The 11,291-nt window shown below is 38.9% G+C and overlaps 1 pseudogene; it reads left to right on the plus strand.

Moving 5' to 3' along the window:
- Positions 1–3,079: 3,079 nt before the first annotated feature.
- LOC121038011 (cleavage and polyadenylation specificity factor subunit 5-like) lies at positions 3,080–3,912 on the plus strand (annotated as a pseudogene).
- The last annotated feature ends 7,379 nt before the right edge of the window (positions 3,913–11,291 follow it).

Consider the following 11,291-nt stretch of genomic DNA (forward strand, 5'->3'; position numbering starts at 1 on the left):
GCACCTGGCTGGCTCATTGGAAGAGCATGAGACTCTTGATCTTGAGGTCATGAGTTCAAGTCTCATGTTGGGTGTAGGATAACATAGATAGATAGATAGATAGATAGATAGATAGATATGTTGTTTTGAATTTAGAATATCATAAATAAAGTAGTATGAATTTTATGAAACATTTTTAGGGCATGATAAATGACTTGGTCTATTATAGTCCATACGCATTTTTTTTGCTAATAATATCTCATTTCATTTCCACAGCACTTTGCATCGGTATTATTATTCACATTTCAGAAGTGACAAAATAAAGATTATAAAAGTTTAATGATAAATTCATAGTTTGTGAATGGGAGAACCAGAATGCAAAGTCAGGTCTCAAGTCTATATCCCACACTCTTTCAACAATACAATACTCCTAGAATATTACCCTCTGGTGATTTCAGTAAACTATGAACATAAAATGTTCACAATTGAAGAATGTGTAGAATTTTCAAAACTATTTTTTTGTTACCAAAGTTATTGCTGTTTTCAAATAAGAGAATGAACACTTTTACATTATTTTACTTAATAAAAGTGCAACTACACCAGGGGACGCACTTTCATTTCATTTGCCAGATGGTATCATTTTAAAGTTTGAGACATGTGTCAAAACACTCATATCTAAAAATAAGAATAGCATAAACAAACAAACAACAACAAACAACTTTCCAAGGTTCATTTGATTTGTGGAACTTTTCACTAGTTTAGAATCATTATTTATTTAGAAAGATTATGTGTTTTGTTTTTATTTCCTAGTCAGCATTGTACTACTGTTACTTCCTCTGTCTATAAATAATAGCAACCTGCATGCTCCCTAGGGTGGTCAGTCCTCTGAAACCCAGCGGGAAAAAAGTGTCTCCATATTTTGGCATTAAAGTCCTTATTTTTTGCAATCAGAATGCCATTTACTTTGTACAATACAGAATCTTTTGTATGAGTTTCTGGAAAATGTAATGTAGGAAATTTGATGAGACTATGTAAACACAATAGTCTCCTAGAGGTAGACCCATGATAACAAGAAATGTGACAATTTACATTGATCAAAGGAATAAACAGACTCCTGAGCTGTTGCAAAAAATGAAGGCTACAAGTGATTAGCCAGATTCAGTTTATTATAACAGAATATTCAATTATTCTGATATTACAAAATAAAGGAATATGCACTCTCTTGAATATTTCTATACATATTTTTAAAAATTTTTAAGTGTTTCTTTGGAAAAAATACAACTTCTTGTAAAATAAATATAGCATTGCAGCGCAGAGTTTTCATATGTGCTAATTTATTTCAGTCTACAGAAGGTAATTCAAAAATTAATAACTAATTCTACTACACAGTAAGGTTCACTTAATAGCATGTCTATTTAAATCTCTGTGTTTTGTGAAATACATATTGGAGTAGAAAAGTAACATCATTTGGCCCCATTAAATTAATGGTATATAAATTAATGCTTATTTTGAGTATCCTGTTAATTTAACAGAGAACAATAGGTAATCTGAATGTCCATCAGTACAGGAATGGTGGATAAACTATGCTACTAATATATGGAGCATATTGAACTGTTTACTCTCTAGTGATACTTATCTTTTTCTCCAACCTTGTCAACTTTTAATTATATCTCCAGGAACAGAGTTCTCATTTAGATTCCACAATGAAAAGCACTTGTGTAATATTTAAAGGAAAAGAGAAAAAGGAAACCATTATTCTCTGCTGTTAGAGATAAATAGCTGAACAGATGTGAAGCATGAAGCAAGTTCCAAGTGGGCTTTTGTTAATCATCTGCAATTGCGGTAATTGATAGGCACTTCCTGGGTTTGGGGATTTACTAATTTCTTGGAATCTATAAAGGGTGATCATTATTCTTTGCCCCTTCCCCTACTTTAAAAAAAAAAAAACACAAAAATCTATTTTCTTTTAGCACATGCTCCTGCTAAAATGTGTAATTCCAGCCCTTGAGGCAAAAAAAAAGACAATTATACATTTTTTTAAATTAATGACTTAAATCCCTATGCATTGACAGTGGAGAAAAGTTCACAAAATATCATTTCATGAAAACAAAAGAATGCTACAGAAGGATGTTTACTTTGTGAAATTATGAAAGTCTGTGTTAATAAACTGTTCTCACAAAATTTGTTTATATTATGAAACATGTTTACACAAGCACACATATGGCAGTAAGACAATTAAGGTGCAAAACTATAACCTCTATGAATTTCAAAATTATTTAACCTGATACAGCATATATTTCATTTTTAATAACTAATAATGGTAGTGAAAATATTAACAAAGTATTTTTTTCTAATTTTTATTCATTTTTAAGCAAGAGAGAGAAAGAGAGCGTGAGAGGAGGAGGTAAGAGAGATAGGGAGACACAGAATCCAAAGCATGCTCCAGGCTCTGAGCTGTCAGCACAGAGCCAGACATGGGGCTCAAACTCATAAGCCATGAGATCACGACCTGAGCCGAAGTTGGATGCTTAACAGACTGAGCCACTCAGGAGCCCTTAGCAAAACTAAATTTTTAAAAGATTAGTCAAAGTTTTATGAAAATTATAATTGCTCATAAATGACTAAATTGTTTTGTATCAAGGTACACAGTTGTTCTAGTTTATGAAAATGTTTGCTCTTTCCATTCTCCACGTCCATTTACGCTTCTTTTCTATTGTTTTATCCTGATTGTAAATTCTGTATTTACCACTCTTCCAAAGCTCATATACTTCAGAAAAGTAGACATCAGCACCAACTTCAGGATTAGTCCCTAGCTGGCTTAGTTTAGGGTGATTGATGTAAGAAGCGCATTTCAAGCAAAGGAGAGATATAAAACGTATTTGGGCACACTGAAACATAACTTCCCACGCTTCAAGTGTTTCTGGGAGATACTTTCTCTTTCTGTGTGATGTAAAGCAGGGTTTTTAGATCATGGGTTTTCCTGGAAGCTATTTTATGAGTTTGAGAAAAATCAACAACAAGAAAAATTATACTCCCTTAAGGCAGACAAAGTCTCCTCTTGTGTTCTCATGCTAATGGTCGGTAGCATCTGCTGAGGAGGATGCAAATAACCGCTGCTGGCACAGGAAAACCTTCCTGCCTGCCCCATATCCTCTCCCTGCCAGTGCTGGAGTTCACCAGCGTGTCCATGGTGCCACCCAAATGTTCACAAATTGGCTGGCATGGGGGGTGGGATCAACAAGTTTGGCAACAAGTCCGTCCAACAGACCAAGCCCCTCACCCTGGAGTTCACCATCAACATGTACCCTCTTATCAATTGTATTTTAGGTACAAAGGAGTCCCTGTATGAGAAGGCCAGCTCCGTCGCAGCCACATTTCAGCACATGAGGGAGGAATCTGATAAAACTGAATGAGAAGGACTATAGAAGGGCCCTGATTGTACACGAGCACCTGCTACTGCACGTGTTCCTGCTACAGCTGGCAACAACTTTCTTCACATTACCTGGTGGTGAACTTAACCCAGGAGAAGATGAAGTTGAAGAACTCAAATGCTTAATGAAAAGGATACCGGGTTATCAAAATGTAGTCCTGCAAGATGGGGTCATTGATGACTGCATTGGTAACGGGTGGAGGCAAAATACTGAACCTCCTTAGTATTCATATATTCTTCCACATATTAGAAAACCTAAGGAATGTGATGGACCTAAGGCTGTTATGGTTCAACTTCAAGAGAAAGCCTTGTTTGCAGTCCCTAAAAATTATAAGCTGGTAGCTGCACCATTGTTTAAACTGTACAACAGTACTCTAGGTTATGGACCCATCATTTCTAGTCTCCCTCCGTTTCTGAGCAGGTTCAATTTTATATGCAATTGGATTTCCACACAGTGTAAAAGTAAAAGAAGTTGTCTCTATGAGCACAGCTATACAGTATAGAAAAAACATGGTAGAAAAAGTTGTTGGTTTTTTTTATCTCTTTCCCAATCCCTAAATTGCTACCTACTTTCTGTCATTTGAATAGTGAAGTTAATATGAAGAACTAGAGAATGGTGAAAACAAATGTGATAATGTTTAATTTACTTTTGGTTCTTCTCATACTTTTTGTACATAATTAAAGAACATGGACTTCTTCCTATTTGTATTTTTTTTATTTCACATTAAATTTGTAAAATTCTTTAAAACCATAGACAAATAGTGGGAATATGGCGGTGTAGGAGGACGCTGGGCTCACCACGTCCTGCGGATCACTTAGATTCCACCCACACCTGCCTAAATAACCCAGAATATCGCCAGAAGACTAGCAGAATGGATTCTCCAGAGCCAAGCATAGACGAGAGGTCCACAGAAGAGGGTAGGAAGGGCGGAGAGGCGGTGCGGGCTACACAGACTGGCGGGAGGGGGCCAGGGCGGACAGGCGGCCCACCAGCAAAGCAGAGCCCCCGAGTCTGGCTTGCAAAAGCAAAGGGGCCAGACAGAGTGTGTTCCGACAGAAAGCGGGACTTAACATCTGGAAGGTTATAAGCTAACAGCTCTGCTCAGAGAGCAGGAAGGCTGGAGGACAACTGGAGGGAGAGTTGTTGAGCCCCGACAATAGAGCACCGCTTGGCGGGGAACAAAGGCGCTCGCCAGCGCCATCTCCCTTGCCCATCCCCCAGCCAAAATCCCAAAGGGAACCAGTTCCTGTCAGGGAACTTGCTTGCACCACACAAACACCCAACGCTGTGGTTCTGCAGATCCGTCCCTCCAGCGGGTCTGACTCCCTCCTGGTGCTGCAGGGCCCCTCTCGAAGCGGATCTCCGAAGGAAAAGCGAGCTGAGGCTACCCCTCCCGCCCCCATGCACCTTGCCGATCCACACTAGCTAATACGCCTGATACCCAGCACCACAAGCCTGGCAGTGTGCAAGTAGCCAAGACGGGCCACAACACCCCGCAGTGAATCCCGCCCCTAGGAGAGGAGAAGAGAAGGTACACACCAGTCTGATTGTGGCCCACATCAGGTCTGACTGTGGCCCCGCCGACCAATGCAAGTTATTCAAGACAGCACAGGGGAAGTGCCCTGCAGTTCCGCACCACTCCAGGGACGATCCAAAATGACGAAACACAAGAATTCCCCTCAAAAAAAACCTCCAGGAAATAACGACAGCTAACGAATTGCTCAAAAACGATTTAAACAATATAACAGAGTGAATTTAGAATAATACTCACAAAATTAATCGCTGGGCTTGAAAACAGTATAAAGGACATCAGAGAATCTATTGCTACAGAGATCAAGGGACTAAGAAACAGCCAGGAGGAGCTAAAAATTGCTATAAATGACGTGCAAAATAAAATGGAGATGACCACCTCGGATTGAAGAGGCAGAGGAGAGAATAGGTAAACTAGAAGATAAAATTATGGAAAAAGAAGAAGCTGATAAAAAGACAGATAAAAAAATCCAGGAGTATGAGGGGAGAATTAGAGAACTAAGTGATGCACTAAAGAGAAATAATATACGCATAATTGGTATTCCAGAATAGGAAGAGAGAGGGAAAGGTGCTGAAGGTGTACTTGAAGAAATTATAGCTGAGAACTTCCCTGATCCGGGTAAGGAAAAAGGCATTGAAATCCAAGAAGCACAGAAAACTCCCTTCAGAGGTAACTTGAATCGATCTTCTGAACAATATATCATAGTGAAACTGGCAAAATACAAGGATAAAGAGAAAATTCTGAAAGCAGCTACGGATAAACGTGCTCTAACATATAAAGGGAGACCCATAAGACTAGTGACGGATCTCTCTACTGAAACTTGGCAGGTCAGAAAGGAATGGCAGGAAATCTTCAATGTGCTGAACAGAAAAAAATATGCAGCCGAGAATCCTCTATCCAGCCAATCTGTCATTTAGAATAGAAGGAGAGATAAAGGTCTTCCCAAACAAACAAAACCTGAAGGAATTCGTCACCACTAAACCAGCCCTACAAGAGATCCTAAGGGAGATCCTGTAAGACAAAGTACCAGAGACATCCCTACAAGCATGAAACCTACAGACATCACAATGACTCTAAACCCGTATCTTTCTATAATAACACTGAATGTAAATGGACTAAATGCTCCAACCAAAAGACATAGGGTATCAGAATGGATAAAAAAAAACAAGACCTATCTATTTGTTGTCTACAAGAGACTCATTTTAGACCTGAGGACACTTTCAGATTGAAAGTGAGGTGATGGAGAACTATCTATCATGCTGCTGGAAGTCAAAAGAAAGCTGGAGTAGCCATACTTTTATCAGACAAACTAGACTTTAAAGGTTGTAACAAGAGACGAAGAAGGGCATTATATAATAATTACAGGGTCTATCCATCAGGAAGAGCTAACAATTATAAATGTCTATGTGCCAAATATGGGAGCCCCCAAATATATAAAACAATTAGTCACAAACATAAGCAACTTTATTGACAAGAATGCGGTAATTGCAGGGGAGTTTAATACCCCACTTAAAACAATGGATAGATCATCTAGACCCATGGTCAATAAAGAAACAAGGGCCCTGAATGATACATTGGATCAGATACACTTGACAGATATATTTAGAACTCTGCATCCCAAAGCAACAGAATATACTTTCTTCTCGAGTGCACATGAAAAATTCTCCAAGATAGATCACATACTGGGTCACAAACAGGCCTTCAAAGTATACAAGAATTAAGATCATACTATGCTTACTTTCAGACCACAATGCTATGAAGCTTGAAATCAACCACAGGAAGAAGTCTGGAAAACCTCCAAAAGCATGGAGGTTAAAGAACACCCTACTAAAGGGGCGCCTGGGTGGCGCAGTCGGTTAAGCGTCCGACTTCAGCCAGGTCACGATCTCGCAGTCCGTGAGTTCGAGCCCCGCGTCGGGGTCTGGGCTGATGGCTCAGAGCCTGGAGCCTGTTTCAGATTCTGTGTCTCCCTCTCTCTCTGCCCCTCCCCTGTTCATGCTCTGTCTCTCTCTGTCCCAAAAATAAACGTTGAAAAAAAAATTAAAAAAAAAAAAAGAACACCCTACTAAAGAATGAATGGGTCAACCAGGCAATTAGAGAAGATATTAAAAAGTATATGGAAAAAACGAAAATGAAAATACAACAATCCAAACGCTTTGGGATGCAGTGAAGGCAGTCCTGAGAGGAAAACACATTGCAATCCAGGCTTATCCCAAGAAACAAGAAAAATCCCAATACAAAATTTAACAGTACACCTAAAGGAAATAGAAGCAGAGCAGCAAAGACACCCCAAACCCAGAAGAAGAAGAGAAATAATAAAGATCAGAGCAGAAATAAGCAATATAGAATCTAAAAAAAACTGTAGAGCAGATCAACGAAACCAAGAGTTGGTTTTTTGAAAAAAATAAACAAAATTGATAAACCTCTAGCCACGCTTCTCAAAAAGAAAAGGGAGATGACCCAAATAGATAAAATCATGAATGAAAATGTAATTATTACAACCAATTCCTCAGAGATACAAGCAATGATCAGGGAAAACTATGAAAAATTATATGCTAACAAACTGGACAACCTGGAAGAAATAGACAAATTCCTAAACACCCACACGCTTCCAAAACTCAAACAGGAGGAAATGGAAAGCTTGAACAGACCCATAACCAGCAAAGAAATTGAATCAGTTATCAAAAACCTCCCAACAAATAGAAGTCCAGGACCAGATGGCTTCCTGGGGGAATTCTACCAGATATTTAAAGCAGAGATAATACTTATCCTTCTCAAGCTATTCCAAAAAATAGAAACGGAAGGAAAACTTCCAGACTCATTCTATGAAGCCAGTATGACTTTGATTCCTAAACCAGACTGAGACCCAGCAAAAAAAGAGAACTACAGGCCAATATCCCTGATGAACATGGATGCAAAAATTCTCAATAAGATACTAACAAATCGAATTCAGCAGCTTATAAAAAGAATTACTGGGGCGCCTGGGTGGCTGAGTTGGTTAAGCGTCCGAATTCTGCTCAGGTCATGATCTCACGGTCCGTGAGTTCAAGCCCCGCGTCAGGCTCTGTGCTGACTGCTCAGAGCCTGGAGCCTGTTTCAGATTCTGTGTCTCCCTCTCTCTCTGACCCTCCCCCATTCATGCTCTGTCTCTCTCTGTCTCAAAAATAAATACACGTTAAAAAAAAATTAAAAAAAAAAGAATTATTCACCATGATCAAGTGGGATTCATTCCTGGGATGCAGGGCTGGTTCAACATTCGCAAATCAATCAACGTGATACATCACATTAATACAAGAAAGATAAGAACCATATGATCCTGTAAATCGATGCAGAAAAAGCATTTGACAAAATCCAGCACCCTTTCTTAATAAAAACCCTCGAGAAAGTCGGGATAGAAGGAACATACTTAAAGATCATAAAAGCCATTTATGAAAAGCCCACAGCTAAGATCATCCTCAATGGGGAAAAACTGAGCACTTTCCCCCTGAGATCAGGAACACGACAGGGATGTCCACTCTCACCGCTGGTTGTTTAACATACTGTTGGAAGTGCTAGCATCAGCAATCAGACAACAAAAGGAAATCAAAGGCATCAAAATTGGCAATGAGGAAGTCAAGCTTTCACTTTCTGCAGATGACATGATATTATACATGGACAATCTGATAGACTCCACCAGAAGTCTGCTAGAACTGATACATGAATTTAGCAAAGTTGCAGGATACAAAATCAATGTACAGAAATCAGTTGCATTCTTAGACACTAATAATGAAGCAACAGAAAGACAAATAAAGAAACGGATCCCATTCCCAAAGATGTACAAGATCTGTATGCTGAAAACTATAGAAAGCTTTGAAGGAAACTGAAGAAGATATAAAGAAATGGAAAAACATTCCGTGCTCATGGGTTGGAAGAATAAATATTGTTAAAATGCCAATACTACCCAAAGCTATCTACACATTCAATGCAATCCCAATCAAAATTGCACCAGCATTCTTCTCAAAGCTAGAACAAGCAATCCTAAAATTCATATGGAACCGCAAAAGGCCCCGAATAGCCAAAGTAATTTTGAAGAAGACCAAAGCAGGAGGCATCACAATCCCAGACTTTAGCCTCTACTACAAAGCTGTCATCATCAAGACAGCATGGTATTAGCACAAAAACAGACACATAGACCAATGGAATAGAATAGAAACCCCAGAACTAGACCCACAAAAGTATGTCCAACTAATCTTTGACAAAGCAGGAAGAATATCCAATGGTAAATAGACAGTCTCTTTAACAAATGGTGCTGGGAGAACTGGACAGCAACATGCAGAAGAATGAAACTAGAACACTTTCTTACACCATTCACAAAAATAAACTCAAAATGGATAAAGGACCTGAATGTGAGACAGGAAACCATCTAAACCCTAGAGGAGAAAGCAGGAAAAAGCCTCTCTGACCTCAGCCGCAGCAGTTCTTACTCGACACATCCCCAAAGGCAAGGGAATTAAAAGCAAAAATGAATTATTGGGACCTCATGAAGATAAAAAGCTTCTGCACTGCAAAGGAAACAATCAATAAAACTAAAAGGCAACCGATGGAATGGGAAAAGATATTTGTAAATGACATATTGGGCAAAGGGCTGGTATCCAAAATCTATAAAGAGCTCACCAAACTCCACAACCAAAAAGCCAAATAATCAATCCAGTGCAGAAATGGGCAGAAAATGTGAATAGACACTTCTCTAAAGAAGACATCCAGATGGCCAACAGACACATAAAAAGATGCTCAACATTGCTCCTCATCAGGGAAATACAAATCAAAACCACACTCGGATATCACCTCATGCCAGTCAGAGTGGCCAAAATGAACAAATCAGGAGACTATAGATGCTGGCGAAGATGTGGAGAAACGGGAACCCTCTTGCACTGTCGGTGGGAATGCAAACTGGTGCAGCCACTATGGAAAACAGTGTGGAGGTTCCTCAAAAAATTAATAGACCAAATAGCCAAATTATTAAAAATAGCCAAATTATGGAAAGAGCCTAAATGTCCATCAACTGATGAATGGATAAAGAAATTGTGGTTTATATATACAATGGAGTACTACATGGCAATGAGAAAGAATGAAATATGGCCCTTTGTAGCAACGTGGATGGAACTGGAGAGTGTAATGCTAAATGAAATAAGCCATACAGAAAAAGACAGATACCGTATGTTTTCACTCTTATGTGGATCCTGAGAAACTTGACAAAAACCCAAGGGGAGGGGAAGGAAAAAAAAAAAAAGAAAAGAAAAGAAAAGAGAGGTTACAGTGGGAGAGAGCCAAAGCATAAGAGACTCTTAAAAACCGAGAACAAACTGAGGGTTGACGGGGTGTGGGAGGGAAGGGAGGGTGGGTGATGGCTATTGAGGAGGGCATCTTTTGAGATGAGCACTGGGTGTTGTATGGAAACCAATTTGACAACAAATTTCATATATGAAAAAAAAGATAGACAAGACACACATAAAATAGGTCTTTGATGACAGTAGGAATGAATCATTAGATCAATTTTTCTGAACTTCATCCTAATTCTAGAAAAATTTTTGCATACTCTTTTTTTCGTTGTTTTAATTTTTTTTAATGCTTATTTTTGGGAGAGAGAGCACACGTGCATGCGCACTCAAGCGGGGGAGGGGCCGAGAATGAGGGAAACAGAAACCAAAGCAGGAGGCTCCAGACTCTGAGCTGTCAGCACAGAGCCCGACATGGTGCCTGAACCCATGAACTGTAAGATCATGACCTGAGCTGAAGTTTGGCACTTAAACGACTGAGCCACCCAGAAGCTCCAATTTTTGCATAGTCTTAAAGCCAGTGTAAATCTTGTATTCTTATGCTTGCCAATGAAAGACTGCTAACAAATACAAAATAGGTGATTAATCTAGACTTGGGTAACCTAACAATGTACTCTATTTCAGGTTGGGAGGTTAGAAATAGATCTATAATGGTAAATTAATTGTTAAAATTGTTTCTGATGGTAATGATTAACTCAGTATTTGTCTTCTAAGGGTATAGTTTAGGCAATTGGGAGGAAAAATGCCTTTGGATTATATTTTATCTTTCAGTACCATAATGGCAAAAATTGGTGGAAATGTAAGAAATATGATTCCTCAATTACAATAGTAGGAAAGATCATTTATATATCCATTCTTGAACCCAATCGGACAGTGTTCAATCAAACTGAATTTCCACATGTCAGGTGATCCAATAATAAACTCCTGAGTTGATATTTTAGAGAAATACTCATATGGGAATTCTCATTAAGGACCATGCAATATGTGTGAAGATGTTCATTATAGCAATAATTGAATCATACTGTGTCAGATTAT

The sequence above is a fragment of the Herpailurus yagouaroundi genome, unplaced genomic scaffold (assembly GCF_014898765.1).
Source record: "Herpailurus yagouaroundi ecotype Mexico unplaced genomic scaffold, PumYag 165, whole genome shotgun sequence".
NCBI lineage: Eukaryota > Metazoa > Chordata > Mammalia > Carnivora > Felidae > Herpailurus > Herpailurus yagouaroundi.